At 56.6% G+C, this 21107-nt stretch overlaps 1 protein-coding gene across 2 annotated transcripts in view; it reads left to right on the top strand.

Moving 5' to 3' along the window:
• The window catches only part of wbp11 (WW domain binding protein 11), a 76194-nt gene that overhangs the window by 40706 nt on the left and 14381 nt on the right, over positions 1 to 21107 (top strand). The window contains exon 1 of one of the 2 annotated variants that reach the window (XM_078161703.1): positions 20231 to 20349. The exons of the other annotated variant lie outside the window; for it this stretch is intronic. The gene's annotated coding sequence lies outside the window, so the exon portion shown is untranslated. Of the gene's footprint in view, positions 1 to 20230; positions 20350 to 21107 lie in introns of those variants that run through there. 2 annotated transcript variants of the gene reach the window in all.

The raw sequence follows: 21107 nt of genomic DNA, 5'->3' as shown, positions 1-21107 counted from the left end.
TTCAAAACAAAAAGTTACTTATTTCTGTGATGTTCCTTACTTTAAATATATTAAAAATAAAACCCAGCTTCTCATTCTAACCACTCAGCAAAGTCAGGCTTCATCTGACTCTTCCAGTCCAGCTCCGTGTTCAATCCATTCAGCGCCAAACACCGACAGCAACATGACAGCACAGAGACACAGAGTGTGAAAGCAGCTGCTTGATGTCAAGTGAACACATCAAGTCTCTGTTCAGTCTGCCTCTGTGTGATTTCCTGAACCTGACTGCAGAGTAGATCCCTCCCACTGCACCTCCCTATGGGCTGGACTACTTCAGTCACAATTGCAAATCTGCAGGAGCGCAGCAGTTGGATCTCGACCGGCGGACACTGAGAACATGATTATACCAAAAGGTGGACAGCTGTCCCCAACTGCTGTGCTGACCGCTGATCAGCTGGTCGGGAGGTATGTCAAGTAAAGTAAAAAAGGAGAATAAACTGAGAAAAAACAGCTGGGGGCAGCTGTCCAACAATGTCAGGGACATTGCACCCCGACATTGCACCCCAGCTGCACCCGATGTTGTCAGGACCAGCTGTCCCCCCGCCAATGTCGGCACAACGGACCAGCGACAATGTTGGGGACATTGCACCGCAGCTGCACCCCACATTGTCGTCCCTCCCACTGCACCTCCCAATGGGCTGGACAGCTGTCCCCGACATTGTCGGGGGGACAGCTGTCAGGGTGACAATGTCGGGTGCCACTGGGATGCAATGTCCCCGACATTGTCAGCTGAGTATAAAGAAGTAACTTACAGTATATCGTCTGTGGGCTTTCTTTCCGTCAGGTGTTTGCTTACATCACAGGGCCACTGCTGACTTGTGTTAACATGAACTCTTCATAAAGTAGAGACACAAAGTGCACAAACCATTTCAGAATGTTTATTATCAAAGAAACAGTAATGAGGAAGTGCTATGTTGCAGATTAAGAGGTGCGTCGGTGCATTAGTTGTGGTCCCATCACGTTGTGCAGCAGGTTACACTGCCTTCCTCCGCGTGCTCCACTGATGAGGAGGCGGTGTTAGTCTCCCCCATGTGGTTGTGTTGACAGCCTCGTCAGAGGCCGGCGACAACATCACTACACAGCTGAGTCAGGGGGGTTCCTTGTCACCAGATTAGTGATGAAGATCATTGCCAGCCTCTCTCCATCATGGAGAAGCACAACAACGAGGCCGTCTGACTCTTCAAACCGGAACCTGATTTCATACCGGGATACATGATCCCGCAGAGACCGCAGTGTGTACTGGAACACAGCAATGATGCCCCTCGTCATTTCATCCATCCCAAAATGACGCTGAAGTCTTGAGAAGTTTCGCCGGAAGAATGATCGATGTTCAAAGGTCAGTGACCATCGAGTGCCGACGATCCAGGACCCAGCTGCAGCTCCACCGATGATACATTGAGCTGGTCTCAAACCGGTGCTTCACTTTTATGTGCAGATGTGAAATAGTCCAGCCCACTGGCTCTGGGAAGGGAGGAGTTTCAGCGGTCGGGAAGGGCCCGTCCCAACATTGTTGGGAACATTGTTGTCGGCACGTTGTCGGGACCTGCTCAGCGGTCGGTACAGCAGTCGGCACAGCGGACCAGCGACAATGTCGGGGACATTGCACCCCATCTGCACCCCACATTGTCGTCTCTACCACTGCACTTCACTACGGGCTGGACAGCTATCCCCGACAATGTTGTCGGCACCTGCTCAGCGGTCGGCGCAGCGGCCAGAGACCACAGTCCCCGACATTGATCCCGCCCACTGCACCTCCCTATGGGCTGGACTACTTCTGTCACAATTGCAAATCTGCAGGAGGGCAGCAGTTGGATCTCGACCGGCGGACACTGAGGACATGATTATACCAAAAGGTGGACAGCTGTCCCCAACCGCTGTGCCGACCGCTGAGCAGCTGGTCGGGAGGTATGTCAAGTAAAGTAAAAAAGGAGAATAAACTGAGAAAAAACAGCTGGGGGCAGTTGTCCGACAACGTCAGGGACATTGCACCCCAGCAGCACCCAACATCGTCGGTACCAGCTGTCCCCCCAACAATGTCGGGGACATTGCACCCGGACATTACACCCCAGCAGCACCTGACATTGTCAGGACCAGCTGTCCCCCCGACAATGTCGGTGACATTGTCCGACAATGTCGGTGACATTGTACCCCGACATTGCACCCCAGCTGCACCTGACATTGTGGGTACCAGCTGTCCCCCCGACAATGTCGGGGACATTGCACCCCAGCTGCACCTGACATTGTGGGTACCAGCTGTCCCCCCGACAATGTCGGGGACATTGCACCCCGACATTGCACCCAAGCTGCACCCAACATTGTCAGGACCAGCTGTCCCTCCGACAATGTCGGCACAGCGGACCAGCGACAATGTCGGGGACATTGCACCCCAACATTGCACCCCAGCTGCACCCAACATTGTGGGTACCAGCTGTCCCCCCCGAAGATGTCGGGGACATTTCACCCCGACATTGCACCCCGGCTGCACCCGACACTGTCAGGACCAGCTGTCCCCCTGACAATGTCGGCACAGTGGACCAGCGACAATATCGGGGACATTGCACCCTGACATTGCACCGCAGCTGCACCTGACATTGTCGGGACCAGCTGTCCCCCTGACAATGTCGGGGACATTGCACCCCAGCTACACCCCACATTGTCGTCCCTCCCACTGCACCTCACTATGGGCTGGACAGCTGTTCCCGACAATGTTGTCGGCATGTTGTCGGGACCTGCTCAGTGGTCGGCACAGCGGCCGGAGACCACAGTCACCAACATTGATCCCTCCCACTGCACCTCCCTGTGGGCTGGACTACTTCGGCCACAATTGCAAATCTGCAGGAGCGCAGCAGTTGGATCTCGACCGGCGGACACTGAGGACATGATTATACCAAAAGGTGGACAGATGTCCCCAACCGCTGTGCCGACCACTGAGCAGCTGTTCGGGAGGTATGTCAAGTAAAGTAAAAAAGGAGAATAAACTGAGAAAAAAACAGCTGGGGGCAGTTGTCCAACAACGTCAGGGACATTGCACCCCAGCAGCACCCAACATTGTCGGGACCAGCTGTCCCCCCGACAATGTCGGGGACATTGCACCCGGACATTACACCCCAGCAGCACCTGACATTGTCGGGACCAGCTGTCCCCCCGACAATGTTGGCACAGCAGACCAGCGACAATGTCGGGGACATTGCACCCCGACATTGCACCGCAGCTGCACCTCACATTGTCGTCCCTCCCACTGCACCTCCCGATGGGCTGAACAGTTGTCCCCAACATTGTCGGGGGGACAGCTGGTCGCGACAATGTCGGGGATATTGCACCCCGACATTGCACCCCAGCTTCACCCGACATTGTCGGCTGGTGCAATGTCAGGGTGCAATGTCCCCGATGGACAACTGTCCCAGCTACACCCGAGATTGTGGGGACAGCTGTCAGGGTGACAATGTCGGGTGCCGCTGGGATGCAATGTCCCCGACATTGTCAGCTGAGTATAAAGACGTAACTTACAGTACATCATGGTCTGTGGGCTTTCTTTCCGTCAGGTGTTTGCTTACATCACAGGGCCACTGCTGACTTGTGTTAACATGAACTCTTCATAAAGTAGAGACACAAAGTGCACAAACCATTTCAGAATGTTTATTATCAAAGAAACAGTAATGAGGAAGTGCTATGTTGCAGATTAAGAGGTGCGTCGGTGCATTAGTTGTAGTCCCATCACGTTGTGCAGCAGGTTACACTGCCTTCCTCCGCGTGCTCCACTGATGAGGAGGCGGTGTTAGTCTCCCCCATGTGGTTGTGCTGACAGCCTCGTCAGAGGCCGGCAACGACATCTCTACACAGCTGAGTCAGGGGGGTTCCTTGTCACCAGATTAGTGATGAAGATCATTGCCAGCCTCTCTCCGTCACGGAGAAGCACAACAACGAGGCCGTCTGACTCTTCAAACCGGAACCTGATTTCATACCGGGATACATGATCCTGCAGAGACCGCAGTGTGTACTGGAACACAGCAATGATGCCCCTCGTCATTTCATCCATCCCAAAATGACGCTGAAGTCTTGAGAAGTTTCGCTGGAAGAATGATCGATGTTCAAAGGTCAGTGACCATCGAGTGCCGACTATCCAGGACCCAGCTGCAGCTCCACCGATGATACATTGAGCTGGTTTTAAACCGGTGCTTCACTTTTATGTGCAGATGTGAAATAGTCCAGCCCACTGGCTTTGGGAAGGGAGGAGCTTCAGCAGTCGGGAAGGTCCCTTCCCGAGATTGTCGGGAACATTGTTGTCGGCACGTTGTCGGGACCTGCTCAGCGGTCGGTACAGCAGTCAGCACAGCGGACCACCAACAATGTCGGGGACATTGCACCCCAGCTGCACCCCACATTGTCGTCTCTCCCACTGGACCTCACCATGGGCTGGACAGCTGTCCGCGACAATGTTGTCGGCACCTGCTCAGCGGTCGGCACAGCGGCCAGAGACCTCAGTCACCAACATTAATCCCGCCCACTGCACCTCCCTATGGGCTGGACTACTTCTGTCACAATTGCAAATCTGCAGGAGGGCAGCAGTTGGATCTCGACTGGCGGACACTGAGGTCATGATTATACCAAAAGGTGGACAGCTGTCCCCGAACACTGTGCCGACCGCTGAGCAGCTGTTCGGGAGGTATGTCAAGTAAAGTAAAAGAGGAGAATGAACTGAGAAAAAACAGCTGGGGGCAGCTGTCCGACAATGTCGGGGACATTGCACCCCGACATTGCACCCCAGCAGCACCTGACATTGTCGAGACCAGCTGTCCCCCCGCCAATGTCGGCACAGCGGACCAGCGACAATTTCGGGGACATTGCACCCCGACATTGCACCCCAGCTGCACCCGACATTGTCGGGACCAGCTGTCCCCCCGACAATGTCGGCACAGCGGACCAGCGACAATTTCGGGGACATTGCACCCCGACATTGCTCCCCAGCTGCACCCGACATTGTCGGGACCAGCTTTCCCCCTGACAATGTCGGGGACATTGCTCCCCAGCTGCACCTGACATTGTTGGGACCAGCTGTCCCCCCGACAATGTCGGGGATATTGCACCCCGACATTGCACCCCAGCAGCACCTGACATTGTCGAGACCAGCTGTCCCCCCGCCAATGTCGGCACAGCGGACCAGCAACAATGTCGGGGACATTGTACCCCGACATTGCACCCCAGCTGCACCCGACATTGTCGGGACCAGCTGTCCCCCCGACAATGTCGGCACAGTGAACCAGCGACAGCGAACCAGCGGCAATGTCGGGGACATTGCACTCCAACATTGCACCCCAGCTGCACCCGACATTGTCGGGACCAGCTGTCCCCCCAACAATGTCGGGGACATTGCACCCTGACATTGCACCCCAGCTGCACCCGACATTGTCGGGACCAGCTGTCCCCCCAACAATATCGGGGACATTGCACCCCGACATTGCACCCCAGCTGCACCCGACATTGTCGGGACCAGCTGTCCCCCCAACGATGTCGGGGACATTGCACCCCGACATTGGACCCCAGCTGCACCCGACATTGTCGGGACCAGCTGTCCCCCCGACAATGTCGGCACAGCGGACCAGCGACAACGTCGGGGACATTGCACCCCAGCTGCACCCGACATTGTCGGGACCAGCTTTCCCCCCGACAATGTCGGGGACATTGCACCCCGACATTGGACCCCAGCGGCACCTGACATTGTCGAGACCAGCTGTCCCCCCAACAATGTCAGGGACATTGCACCCCGACATTGCACCCCAGTTGCACCCGACATTGTCGGGACCAGCTGTCCCCCCGACAATGTCGGCACAGCGGACCAGCGACAACGTCGGGGACATTGCACCCCAGCTGCACCCGACATTGTCGGGACCAGCTTTCCCCCCGACAATGTCGGGGACATTGCACCCCGACATTGGACCCCAGCGGCACCTGACATTGTCGAGACCAGCTGTCCCCCCAACAATGTCAGGGACATTGCACCCCGACATTGCACCCCAGCTGCACCCGACATTGTCGGGACCAGCTTTCCCCCCGACAATGTCGGGGACATTGCACCCCGACATTGGACCCCAGCGGCACCTGACATTGTCGAGACCAGCTGTCCCCCCAACAATGTCAGGGACATTGCACCCCGACATTGCACCCCAGTTGCACCCGACATTGTCGGGACCAGCTGTCCCCCCAACGATGTCGGGAACATTGCACCCCGACATAGGACCCCAGCTGCACCCGACATTGTTGGGACCAGCTGTCTCCCCCGACCATGTCGGCACAGCGGACCAGCGACAATGTCGGGGACATTGCTCCCCAGCTGCACCCAACATTTTCGGGACCAGCTTTCCCCCCGACAATGTCGGGGACATTGCACCCTGACATTGGACCCCAGCGGCACCTGACATTGTCGAGACCAGCTGTCCCCCCGACAATGTCGGGGACATTGCACCCCGACATTGCACCCCAGCTGTCCCCGACATTGTCAGGACCAGCTGTCCCCCCGCCAATGTCGGCACAGCGGACCAGCGACAATGTCGGGGACATTGCACCCGACATTGCACCTCAGCTGCACCCGACATTGTCGGGACCAGCTGTCCCCCTGACAATGTCGGGGACACTGCACCTGGATCTTGCACCCCAGCTGCACCTGACATTGTCGGGACCAGCTGTCCCCCCAACAATGTTGGGGACATTGCACCCCGACATTGCACCCTCTGTGTGCTCTGTGTTTCAGTAAACATGGAGTCTGTCTGAAATGATCCTCGACCCACGCGCTCCGCTCTGACTCAGCAGATCACAGCGAGTGTCTCTCCGTCTCGGTAAAATGGTAACAAGCAGCCAGCGCTGCTCCTCAAAGGCCAGCCTCATGTGGAGCTGAGAGAGCGCAGTGTCCCGCCCACAGTGAGGTGCAGTGGGAGGGATCTACTCTGCAGTCAGGTTCAGGAAATCACACAGAGGCAGACTGGGAATGGTTTCAACGCCTCTTCGTCAGAAGAGCTGCCGAAGTACGCGTAAGTCTCTGGCACCCGAGGTGGGAACACCAGCTCCACGAGGAAGAGTGGGAGTGTGTTCAGTCACAGCCACAGCTTCAGGAGACTCGACAGCAGCAAGCAGCACAGAGACTTGATGTGTTCACTTGACATCAAGCAGCTGCTTTCACACTCTGTGTCTCTGTGCTGTCATGTTGCTGTCGGTGTTTGGCGCTGAATGGATTGAACACGGAGCTGGACTGGAAGAGTCAGATGAAGCCTGACTTTGCTGAGTGGTTAGAATGAGAAGCTGGGTTTTATTTTTAATATATTTAAAGTAAGGAACATCACAGAAAGAAATATTCCAACTTTTTGTGATGAAAATGAGATTTTTCACTTAAGTTTCAGTAGATTATATTTAATTTGTACTTTTTTCTCAGTTCGTAGTTCTTTATTTTACTTTTATTGTGATTTCTGATTTGTTTTGTTGTGTTTGTTCTCTTTGACTGACTGTGATGTGTTTTCATGTTTCACATTATGTTTGTATGTAGGCTATTAGAAAAATGAACATTAAAAAACTTGCACTAAAAAAACATTTCCTGATGATTTCACATTTCTGACCCCCAAAACAAGGAGACAAACGCAGAGGAGGTCGGGGAGGAAACCTAGAGGTACAATCCACCTCCACCGACAGCGGAACTGCAGCACAGACAGCGTGCATGATGAGAGCAGGCTGCCTTCACACACTATATCTCTGTGCTGTCATGTTGTTGTCGTGTTCGGCGCAATCACCAACTGCCTCAGGATCAGAAGGTCTTGGGGCTCGTTCAGGGCAGCCGTCCTCTTCAGTCTCGGTTTCTCCATGCGGAGTGGAGAGGGGGAAAGGGAGGAAAGGGTTAAGTGCACACACACCATCTCCCTTCCCACTGCACCTCCCTTCCCGCGGACAGTGGGCGGGACTATTTTACATCCGCACATAAAAAGGGAGGCACCGGTTTGATACCAGCTGAATGAATCATCGGTGGAGCTGCAGCTGGATCCTGGATAGTCCACACTTGACGGTCACGGCATTTGAACATCACTCATCCATTCGGAGGAAATTCTCAAGAATTCAGGCTCATTTAATGTCGGCTGAAATGATGAGAGGGGTCGTTTCTGTGTTCTGGTACGCACTGCGGTCTCTGCGTGATTATGCTGCACGGTTTGAAGTCAGGCTGGCATATGAAGAGTCAGACCTCGTTGTTGTGCTTCTCCGTGGCAGACAGAGGCTGGCTAAGATCTTCATCACTAGACCGGTGACAGGGAACCCCCCTGACTCAGCTGTGTAGAGATGTTTTCGGAGGCTTCCGCGGCTCCAACGAGGCTGTCAACACAGCTGCTTCAGGCAGACAGCCTCCTCCCGACTTCTATCTATCTTATTCTATTGTGGCATTTCTCTCTCGCAGGTAAGTGTGAAGGTGCGCAGTGGTGTGTACAAACCGCCTCCGTGTTTCCAGACAAACGCTCATGATCCCCAAACACCGACAGCGACGTGACAGCACTGATACACAGACACTTGATGTCTCTGTTTCTGCTGAGTTTCCTAAACCTTACTGCTGAACCCCGCGACAATGCGTGAGCGCAAACTGAGATCAAACTGATGTGTGGAGTCGAGGGCGCGCACCGAATGACTCCAACGCGCTCCTCCTCAGTAGAACGCACAAAAGACGCCGAAGCATCTGCGCCCTCTGAGGTGTACTGGAGGTGTCCGCAAGGCTCCACGGAGCTCCGCAGCTGCGCTCCGATTACGCGCACATATTCAAAAATAATCTCAACAGCGCACGAAGGAAGACAAAATCTCTGCGGCACTCGATGTGGACACGCGGGCTCCACGAGGCGCCGCGAGCTAAGATACGGAGATACTGAGGGAGAGACTGAGGGAGAGAGGGACGGAGAGACTGAGGGAGAGAGGGAAGGAGAAACTGAGGGAGAGAGGGACGGAGAGACTGAGGGAGAGAGGGACGGAGATACTGAGGGAGAGACTGAGGGAGAGAGGGACGGAGATACTGAGGGAGATACTGAGGGAGAGAGGGACGGAGAGACTGAAGGAGAGACTGAGGGAGAGAGGGACGGAGAGACTGAGGGAGAGAGTGAGGGAGAGAGGGACGGACATACTGAGGGAGAGAGGGACGGAGAGAGTGAGGGAGAGAGGGACGGACATACTGAGGGAGAGAGGGACGGAGAGACTGAGGGAGAGAGTGAGGGAGAGAGTGAGGGAGAGAGGGACGGACATACTGAGGGAGAGAGGGACGGAGAGAGGGACGGACATACTGAGGGAGAGAGGGACGGAGAGACTGAGGGAGAGAGTGAGGGAGAGAGGGACGGACATACTGAGGGAGAGAGTGAGGGAGAGAGGGACGGACGTACTGAGGGAGAGAGTGAGGGAGAGAGGGACGGACATACTGAGGGAGAGACTGAGGGAGAGAGGGACGGAGTGACTGAGGGAGAGAGGGACGGACATAGTGAGGGAGAGAGGGACGGACATACTGAGGGAGAGAGGGACGGAGAGACTGAGGGAGAGAGTGAGGGAGAGAGTGAGGGAGAGAGGGACGGACATACTGAGGGAGAGAGGGACGGACATACTGAGGGAGAGAGTGAGGGAGAGAGGGACGGACGTACTGAGGGAGAGAGTGAGGGAGAGAGGGACGGACGTACTGAGGGAGAGACTGAGGGAGAGAGGGACGGAGTGACTGAGGGAGAGAGGGACGGACATACTGAGGGAGAGAGTGAGGGAGAGAGGGACGGACATACTGAGGGAGAGAGGGACGGAGAGACTGAGGGAGAGAGGGACGGACATACTGAGGGAGAGAGGGACGGAGAGACTGAGGGAGAGAGGGACGGAGAGACTGAGGGAGAGAGGGACGGAGAGACTGAGGGAGAGAGGGACGGAGATACTGAGGGAGAGAGGGACGGAGAGACTGAAGGAGAGACAGAGGGACGGAGAGACTGAAGGAGAGACAGAGGGACGGAGAGACTGAAGGAGAGACTGAGGGAGAGAGTGAGGGAGAGAGGGACGGAGATACTGAGGGAGAGAGTGAGGGAGAGAGGGACGGAGATACTGACGGAGAGACTGAGGGAGAGAGTGAGGGAGAGAGGGACGGACATACTCAGGGAGAGAGGGACGGAGAGACTGAAGGAGAGACTGAGGGAGAGAGTGAGGGAGAGAGGGACGGACATACTGAGGGAGAGAGTGAGGGAGAGAGGGACGGACATACTGAAGGAGAGAGTGAGGGAGAGAGGGACGGACATACTGAGGGAGAGAGTGAGGGAGAGAGGGACGGACATACTGAAGGAGAGAGTGAGGGAGAGAGGGACGGACATACTGAGGGAAAGAGGGACGGACATACTGAGGGAGAGAGGGACGGACATACTGAGGGAGAGAGGGACGGACATACTGAGGGAGAGAGTGAGGGAGAGAGGGACGGACATACTGAGGGAGAGAGGGACGGAGTGACTGAGGGAGAGAGGGACGGACATACTGAGGGAGAGAGTGAGGGAGAGAGGGACGGACATACTGAGGGAGAGAGGGACGGAGTGACTGAGGGAGAGAGGGACGGACATACTGAGGGAGAGAGGGACGGAGAGACTGAGGGAGAGAGGGACGGAGAGACTGAGGGAGAGAGGGAGGGAGAGACTGAAGGAGAGACTGAGGGAGAGAGTGAGGGAGAGAGGGACGGAGATACTGAAGGAGAGACTGAGGGAGAGAGTGAGGGAGAGAGGGACGGAGAGACTGAAGGAGAGACTGAGGGAGAGAGTGAGGGAGAGAGGGACGGAGAGACTGAGGGAGAGAGTGAGGGAGAGAGGGACGGAGAGACTGAAGGAGAGACTGAGGGAGAGACTGAGGGAGAGAGGGACGGAGATACTGAAGGAGAGACTGAGGGAGAGAGTGAGGGAGAGAGGGACGGAGATACTGAGGGAGAGAGGGACGGAGTGACTGAGGGAGAGAGGGACGGACATACTGAGGGAGAGAGGGACGGAGAGACTGAGGGAGAGACTGAGGGAGAGACTGAGGGAGAGAGGGACGGAGAGACTGAAGGAGAGACTGAGGGAGAGAGTGAGGGAGAGAGGGACGGAGATACTGAAGGAGAGACTGAGGGAGAGAGTGAGGGAGAGAGGGACGGAGAGACTGAAGGAGAGACTGAGGGAGAGAGTGAGGGAGAGAGGGACGGAGAGACTGAGGGAGAGAGTGAGGGAGAGAGGGACGGAGAGACTGAAGGAGAGACTGAGGGAGAGACTGAGGGAGAGAGGGACGGAGATACTGAAGGAGAGACTGAGGGAGAGAGTGAGGGAGAGAGGGACGGAGATACTGAAGGAGAGACTGAGGGAGAGAGTGAGGGAGAGAGGGACGGAGAGACTGAGGGAGAGAGTGAGGGAGAGAGGGACGGAGATACTGAGGGAGATACTGAGGGAGAGAGGGACGGAGATACTGAGGGAGAGAGGGACGGAGAGACTGAGGGAGAGAGGGACGGAGAGACTGAAGGAGAGACTGAGGGAGAGAGGGACGGAGAGACTGAGGGAGAGAGGGACGGAGAGACTGAAGGAGAGACTGAGGGAGAGAGGGACGGAGAGACTGAGGGAGAGAGTGAGGGAGAGAGGGACGGACATACTGAGGGAGAGAGTGAGGGAGAGAGGGACGGAGAGACTGAGGGAGAGACTGAAGGAGAGAGGGACGGAGTGACTGAGGGAGAGAGGGACGGACATACTGAGGGAGAGAGGGACGGAGAGACTGAGGGAGAGAGTGACGGACATACTGAGGGAGAGACTGAGGGAGAGAGGGACGGACATACTGAGGGAGAGACTGAGGGAGAGAGGGACGGACATACTGAAGGAGAGACTGAGGGAGAGAGTGACGGACATACTGAGGGAGAGACTGAGGGAGAGAGGGACGGACATACTGAGGGAGAGAGTGAGGGAGAGAGTGACGGACATACTGAGGGAGAGAGTGAGGGAGAGAGGGACGGACATACTGAGGGAGAGACTGAGGGAGAGAGGGACGGACATACTGAGGGAGAGAGTGAGGGAGAGAGGGACGGACATACTGAGGGAGAGACTGAGGGAGAGAGGGACGGAGTGACTGAGGGAGAGAGGGACGGACATACTGAGGGAGAGACTGAGGGAGAGAGGGACGGACATACTGAGGGAGAGACTGAGGGAGAGAGGGACGGACATACTGAGGGAGAGACTGAGGGAGAGAGGGACGGACATACTGAGGGAGAGACTGAAGGAGAGAGGGACGGACATACTGAGGGAGAGACTGAAGGAGAGAGGGACGGACATACTGAGGGAGAGACTGAAGGAGAGAGGGACGGAGAGACTGAGGGAGAGAGTGAGGGAGAGAGTGAGGGAGAGAGGGACGGACATACTGAGGGAGAGAGGGACGGAGAGAGGGACGGACATACTGAGGGAGAGAGGGACGGAGAGACTGAGGGAGAGAGTGAGGGAGAGAGGGACGGACATACTGAGGGAGAGAGTGAGGGAGAGAGGGACGGACGTACTGAGGGAGAGAGTGAGGGAGAGAGGGACGGACATACTGAGGGAGAGACTGAGGGAGAGAGGGACGGAGTGACTGAGGGAGAGAGGGACGGACATAGTGAGGGAGAGAGGGACGGACATACTGAGGGAGAGAGGGACGGAGAGACTGAGGGAGAGAGTGAGGGAGAGAGTGAGGGAGAGAGGGACGGACATACTGAGGGAGAGAGGGACGGACATACTGAGGGAGAGAGTGAGGGAGAGAGGGACGGACGTACTGAGGGAGAGAGTGAGGGAGAGAGGGACGGACGTACTGAGGGAGAGACTGAGGGAGAGAGGGACGGAGTGACTGAGGGAGAGAGGGACGGACATACTGAGGGAGAGAGTGAGGGAGAGAGGGACGGACATACTGAGGGAGAGAGGGACGGAGAGACTGAGGGAGAGAGGGACGGAGAGACTGAGGGAGAGAGGGACGGAGAGACTGAGGGAGAGAGGGACGGAGATACTGAGGGAGAGAGGGACGGAGAGACTGAAGGAGAGACTGAGGGAGAGAGGGACGGAGAGACTGAGGGAGAGAGTGAGGGAGAGAGGGACGGAGATACTGAGGGAGAGAGGGACGGAGAGACTGAGGGAGATACTGAGGGAGAGAGGGACGGAGAGACTGAAGGAGAGACTGAGGGAGAGAGGGACGGAGAGACTGAGGGAGAGAGTGAGGGAGAGAGGGACGGACATACTCAGGGAGAGAGGGACGGAGAGACTGAGGGAGAGACTGAGGGAGAGAGGGACGGACATACTGAGGGAGAGAGTGAGGGAGAGAGGGACGGACATACTGAAGGAGAGAGTGAGGGAGAGAGGGACGGACATACTGAGGGAGAGAGTGAGGGAGAGAGGGACGGACATACTGAAGGAGAGAGTGAGGGAGAGAGGGACGGACATACTGAGGGAAAGAGGGACGGACATACTGAGGGAGAGAGGGACGGACATACTGAGGGAGAGAGTGAGGGAGAGAGGGACGGACGTACTGAGGGAGAGACTGAGGGAGAGAGGGACGGACATACTGAGGGAGAGAGGGACGGAGTGACTGAGGGAGAGAGGGACGGACATACTGAGGGAGAGAGTGAGGGAGAGAGGGACGGACATACTGAGGGAGAGACTGAAGGAGAGAGGGACGGACATACTGAGGGAGAGAGGGACGGAGTGACTGAGGGAGAGAGGGACGGACATACTGAGGGAGAGAGTGAGGGAGAGAGGGACGGACATACTGAGGGAGAGAGGGACGGAGTGACTGAGGGAGAGAGGGACGGACATACTGAGGGAGAGAGGGACGGAGAGACTGAGGGAGAGAGGGACGGAGAGACTGAGGGAGAGAGGGACGGAGAGACTGAGGGAGAGAGGGACGGAGTGACTGAGGGAGAGAGGGACGGACATACTGAGGGAGATACTGAGGGAGAGAGGGACGGACATACTGAGGGAGAGAGGGACGGAGTGACTGAGGGAGAGAGGGACGGACATACTGAGGGAGAGAGTGAGGGAGAGAGGGACGGACATACTGAGGGAGAGAGGGACGGAGTGACTGAGGGAGAGAGGGACGGACATACTGAGGGAGAGAGGGACGGAGAGACTGAGGGAGAGAGGGACGGAGAGACTGAGGGAGAGAGGGACGGAGAGACTGAAGGAGAGACTGAGGGAGAGAGTGAGGGAGAGAGGGACGGAGATACTGAAGGAGAGACTGAGGGAGAGAGTGAGGGAGAGAGGGACGGAGAGACTGAAGGAGAGACTGAGGGAGAGAGTGAGGGAGAGAGGGACGGAGAGACTGAGGGAGAGAGTGAGGGAGAGAGGGACGGAGAGACTGAAGGAGAGACTGAGGGAGAGACTGAGGGAGAGAGGGACGGAGATACTGAAGGAGAGACTGAGGGAGAGAGTGAGGGAGAGAGGGACGGAGATACTGAGGGAGAGAGGGACGGAGTGACTGAGGGAGAGAGGGACGGACATACTGAGGGAGAGAGGGACGGAGAGACTGAGGGAGAGAGGGACGGAGAGACTGAGGGAGAGACTGAGGGAGAGAGGGACGGAGAGACTGAAGGAGAGACTGAGGGAGAGAGTGAGGGAGAGAGGGACGGAGATACTGAAGGAGAGACTGAGGGAGAGAGTGAGGGAGAGAGGGACGGAGAGACTGAAGGAGAGACTGAGGGAGAGAGTGAGGGAGAGAGGGACGGAGAGACTGAGGGAGAGAGTGAGGGAGAGAGGGACGGAGAGACTGAAGGAGAGACTGAGGGAGAGACTGAGGGAGAGAGGGACGGAGATACTGAAGGAGAGACTGAGGGAGAGAGTGAGGGAGAGAGGGACGGAGATACTGAAGGAGAGACTGAGGGAGAGAGTGAGGGAGAGAGGGACGGAGAGACTGAGGGAGAGAGTGAGGGAGAGAGGGACGGAGATACTGAGGGAGATACTGAGGGAGAGAGGGACGGAGATACTGAGGGAGAGAGGGACGGAGAGACTGAGGGAGAGAGGGACGGAGAGACTGAAGGAGAGACTGAGGGAGAGAGGGACGGAGAGACTGAGGGAGAGAGGGACGGAGAGACTGAAGGAGAGACTGAGGGAGAGAGGGACGGAGAGACTGAGGGAGAGAGTGAGGGAGAGAGGGACGGACATACTGAGGGAGAGAGTGAGGGAGAGAGGGACGGAGAGACTGAGGGAGAGACTGAAGGAGAGAGGGACGGAGTGACTGAGGGAGAGAGGGACGGACATACTGAGGGAGAGAGGGACGGAGAGACTGAGGGAGAGAGTGACGGACATACTGAGGGAGAGACTGAGGGAGAGAGGGACGGACATACTGAGGGAGAGACTGAGGGAGAGAGGGACGGACATACTGAAGGAGAGACTGAGGGAGAGAGTGACGGACATACTGAGGGAGAGACTGAGGGAGAGAGGGACGGACATACTGAGGGAGAGAGTGACGGACATACTGAGGGAGAGAGTGAGGGAGAGAGGGACGGACATACTGAGGGAGAGACTGAGGGAGAGAGGGACGGACATACTGAGGGAGAGAGTGAGGGAGAGAGGGACGGACATACTGAGGGAGAGACTGAGGGAGAGAGGGACGGAGTGACTGAGGGAGAGAGGGACGGACATACTGAGGGAGAGACTGAGGGAGAGAGGGACGGACATACTGAGGGAGAGACTGAGGGAGAGAGGGACGGACATACTGAGGGAGAGACTGAGGGAGAGAGGGACGGACATACTGAGGGAGAGACTGAAGGAGAGAGGGACGGACATACTGAGGGAGAGACTGAAGGAGAGAGGGACGGACATACTGAGGGAGAGAGGGACGGAGAGACTGAGGGAGAGAGGGAGGGAGAGACTGAGGGAGAGAGGGACGGACATACTGAGGGAGAGAGGGACGGAGAGACTGAAGGAGAGAGGGACGGAGTGACTGAGGGAGAGAGGGACGGACATACTGAGGGAGAGAGGGACGGAGAGACTGAGGGAGAGAGGGAGGGAGAGACTGAGGGAGAGAGTGACGGACATACTGAGGGAGAGAGGGAGGGAGAGACTGAGGGAGAGAGTGACGGACATACTGAGGGAGAGACTGAGGGAGAGAGGGACGGAGAGACTGAGGGAGAGAGTGAGGGAGAGAGGGACGGACATACTGAGGGAGAGACTGAGGGAGAGAGGGACGGACATACTGAGGGAGAGACTGAGGGAGAGAGGGACGGAGTGACTGAGGGAGAGAGGGACGGACATACTGAGGGAGAGACTGAGGGAGAGAGGGACGGACATACTGAGGGAGAGACTGAGGGAGAGAGGGACGGACATACTGAGGGAGAGAGGGACGGACATACTGAGGGAGAGACTGAGGGAGAGAGGGACGGACATACTGAGGGAGAGACTGAGGGAGAGAGGGACGGACATACTGAGGGAGAGACTGAGGGAGAGAGGGACGGAGTGACTGAGGGAGAGAGGGACGGACATACTGAGGGAGAGACTGAGGGAGAGAGGGACGGACATACTGAGGGAGAGAGTGAGGGAGAGAGTGACGGAGTGACTGAGGGAGAGAGGGACGGAGTGACTGAGGGAGAGAGGGACGGAGTGACTGAGGGAGAGAGGGACGGACATACTGAGGGAGAGAGGGACGGACATACTGAGGGAGAGACTGAGGGAGAGAGGGACGGACATACTGAGGGAGAGAGGGACGGACATACTGAGGGAGAGAGGGACGGAGAGACTGAGGGAGAGAGGGACGGAGAGACTGAGGGAGAGAGGGACGGAGAGACTGAGGGAGAGAGGGACGGACATACTGAGGGAGAGAGTGAGGGAGAGAGGGACGGACATACTGAGGGAGAGACTGAGGGAGAGAGGGACGGACATACTGAGGGAGAGAGGGACGGACATACTGAGGGAGAGAGGGACGGAGAGACTGAGGGAGAGAGGGACGGACATACTGAGGGAGAGAGGGACGGACATACTGAGGGAGAGACTGAGGGAGAGAGGGACGGACATACTGAGGGAGAGACTGAGGGAGAGAGGGACGGACATACTGAGGGAGAGACTGAGGGAGAGAGGGACGGAGTGACTGAGGGAGAGAGGGACGGACATACTGAGGGAGAGACTGAGGGAGAGAGGGACGGACATACTGAGGGAGAGAGGGACGGACATACTGAGGGAGAGAGGGACGGACATACTGAGGGAGAGACTGAGGGAGAGAGGGACGGACATACTGAGGGAGAGACTGAAGGAGAGAGGGACGGACATACTGAGGGAGAGACTGAAGGAGAGAGGGACGGACATACTGAGGGAGAGACTGAAGGAGAGAGGGACGGAGTGACTGAGGGAGAGAGGGACGGACATACTGAGGGAGAGAGGGACGGAGAGACTGAGGGAGAGAGGGAGGGAGAGACTGAGGGAGAGAGTGACGGACATACTGAGGGAGAGAGTGAGGGAGAGAGGGAGGGAGAGACTGAGGGAGAGAGTGACGGACATACTGAGGGAGAGACTGAGGGAGAGAGGGACGGAGAGACTGAGGGAGAGAGGGACGGACATACTGAGGGAGAGAGTGAGGGAGAGAGGGACGGACATACTGAGGGAGAGACTGAGGGAGAGAGGGACGGACATACTGAGGGAGAGACTGAGGGAGAGAGGGACGGACATACTGAGGGAGAGACTGAGGGAGAGAGGGACGGACATACTGAGGGAGAGAGGGACGGACATACTGAGGGAGAGACTGAGGGAGAGAGGGACGGACATACTGAGGGAGAGACTGAGGGAGAGAGGGACGGACATACTGAGGGAGAGACTGAGGGAGAGAGGGACGGACATACTGAGGGAGAGACTGAGGGAGAGAGGGACGGACATACTGAGGGAGAGACTGAGGGAGAGAGGGACGGAGTGACTGAGGGAGAGAGGGACGGACATACTGAGGGAGAGACTGAGGGAGAGAGGGACGGACATACTGAGGGAGAGAGTGAGGGAGAGAGGGACGGACGTACTGAGGGAGAGACTGAGGGAGAGAGGGACGGACATACTGAGGGAGAGAGGGACGGACATACTGAGGGAGAGACTGAGGGAGAGAGGGACGGACATACTGAGGGAGAGACTGAGGGAGAGAGGGACGGACATACTGAGGGAGAGAGTGAGGGAGAGAGGGACGGACATACTGAGGGAGAGAGTGAGGGAGAGAGGGACGGAGTGACTGAGGGAGAGAGGGACGGAGTGACTGAGGGAGAGAGGGACGGACATACTGAGGGAGAGAGGGACGGACATACTGAGGGAGAGAGGGACGGAGAGACTGAGGGAGAGAGGGACGGACATACTGAGGGAGAGAGGGACGGAGAGACTGAGGGAGAGAGGGACGGACATACTGAGGGAGAGAGGGACGGAGAGACTGAGGGAGAGAGGGACGGACATACTGAGGGAGAGAGGGACGGAGAGACTGAGGGAGAGAGGGATGGACATACTGAGGGAGAGACTGAGGGAGAGAGGGACGGACATACTGAGGGAGAGACTGAGGGAGAGAGGGACGGAGAGACTGAGGGAGAGAGGGACGGACATACTGAGGGAGAGACTGAGGGAGAGAGGGACGGACATACTGAGGGAGAGACTGAGGGAGAGAGGGACGGACATACTGAGGGAGAGACTGAGGGAGAGAGGGACGGACATACTGAGGGAGTGACTGAGGGAGAGAGGGACGGACATACTGAGGGAGAGACTGAGGGAGAGAGGGACGGACATACTGAGGGAGAGAGTGAGGGAGAGAGGGACGGAGTGACTGAGGGAGAGACTGAGGGAGAGAGGGACGGAGTGACTGAGGGAGAGAGGGACGGACATACTGAGGGAGAGAGGGACGGACATACTGAGGGAGAGAGGGACGGACATACTGAGGGAGAGAGGGACGGACATACTGAGGGAGAGACTGAAGGAGAGAGGGACGGAGTGACTGAGGGAGAGAGGGACGGACATACTGAGGGAGAGAGGGACGGAGAGACTGAGGGAGAGAGGGAGGGAGAGACTGAGGGAGAGAGTGACGGACATACTGAGGGAGAGAGTGAGGGAGAGAGGGAGGGAGAGACTGAGGGAGAGAGTGACGGACATACTGAGGGAGAGACTGAGGGAGAGAGGGACGGAGAGACTGAGGGAGAGAGGGACGGACATACTGAGGGAGAGAGGGACGGACATACTGAGGGAGAGACTGAGGGAGAGAGGGACGGACATACTGAGGGAGAGACTGAGGGAGAGAGGGACGGACATACTGAGGGAGAGACTGAGGGAGAGAGGGACGGACATACTGAGGGAGAGACTGAGGGAGAGAGGGACGGACATACTGAGGGAGAGAGTGAGGGAGAGAGGGACGGAGTGACTGAGGGAGAGAGGGACGGAGTGACTGAGGGAGAGAGGGACGGACATACTGAGGGAGAGACTGAGGGAGAGAGGGACGGACATACTGAGGGAGAGAGGGACGGAGAGACTGAGGGAGAGAGGGACGGACATACTGAGGGAGAGAGGGACGGAGAGACTGAGGGAGAGAGGGACGGAGAGACTGAGGGAGAGAGGGACGGACATACTGAGGGAGAGAGGGACGGAGAGACTGAGGGAGAGAGGGACGGACATACTGAGGGAGAGACTGAGGGAGAGAGGGACGGACATACTGAGGGAGAGACTGAGGGAGAGAGGGACGGAGAGACTGAGGGAGAGAGGGACGGACATACTGAGGGAGAGAGGGACGGAGATACTGAGGGAGAGAGGGACGGAGAGACTGAGGGAGAGAGGGACGGACATACTGAGGGAGAGAGGGACGGAGATACTGAGGGAGAGAGGGACGGAGAGACTGAGGGAGAGAGGGACGGACATACTGAGGGAGAGACTGAGGGAGAGAGGGACGGACATACTGAGGGAGAGACTGAGGGAGAGAGTGACGGACATACTGAGGGAGAGAGGGACGGAGAGACTGAGGGAGAGAGTGACGGACATACTGAGGGAGAGAGGGACGGAGATACTGAGGGAGAGACTGAGGGAGAGAGGGACGGACATACTGAGGGAGAGAGGGACGGACATACTGAGGGAGAGACTGAGGGAGAGAGTGACGGACATACTGAGGGAGAGAGGGACGGAGAGACTGAGGGAGAGAGTGACGGACATACTGAGGGAGAGAGGGACGGAGAGACTGAGGGAGAGAGGGACGGACATACTGAGGGAGAGAGGGACGGAGAGACAGAGGCAGGAGGCGGAGATTAAACCGCGGAATGATATCCCGAATTTTACCGCGGAGGAGAATGAAACAATCCATGGAGGGAGGAAAAACTGGAATATGACATGCTGAAATATTTGTGTGGGTTAAATATGAAAGAAAAGTAAACTGTGGTTGGATTCAAGCTCATTATCACCTCGTGGAATCCTTCAGTGTACCGTGCGTTAAAGTGGCTGCTGCTGGTTTATACACAGGACGGTCTACGTGTGTGAATCAGCAGGAGACTGTAGCTGCCCTGGTATCATCCGTCCTTCAGTGCTTTGTCCCTCTCATGATATGTTGTGTTTTCACTGGTGTGTGTTTAGTTGATCAGCGACAGAAAGCTTCCCATGGTCCGTGCGTAAAACCAGACGGAGCAGTTTGGCACATTTTTATTTGTTCTGTGGTGTGGAAGTTTTTGTCTCGCTCTAATATCAGAGTTGTTTATCTAAGCTGATATCATTTTATATCATTGTGAAATGGAGATGTTATTGTGAAAGCCTGATCCATAAAATCCAACATGTCTGTAATAATGAGTGTGTGGGGGTGAATGCTTTTTATAGGCATTGTACATCTGTGATTTATTATAAAACTATTACTGAACTAGGATGATGGCAGAGTGTGTGATGTACAGTGTTGGGATCTCTTGGGAGGAGAGCAGACTGTTAAAGAATGGAGTTCCTGCCACCTAGTGTCACATTTGGCTTTTGCAGGCAGATCTTCAATCTCAGAAGAACTCGGTTAACAGTTAAAAACCCTCGTGCTCATTAAACTGGCATCACTGAAGCGTCCCTTAACTCCACTTGGAATTAAAGTCCATGACCAAACGTCGATATGTGACGAGGTCGCAGTGAGAATGT

Source organism: Epinephelus lanceolatus, chromosome 18 (assembly GCF_041903045.1).
Source record: "Epinephelus lanceolatus isolate andai-2023 chromosome 18, ASM4190304v1, whole genome shotgun sequence".
NCBI lineage: Eukaryota > Metazoa > Chordata > Actinopteri > Perciformes > Serranidae > Epinephelus > Epinephelus lanceolatus.
Note: the sequence above shows the minus strand (reverse complement) of the source record. Positions and strands in the feature narration are given on the sequence as shown.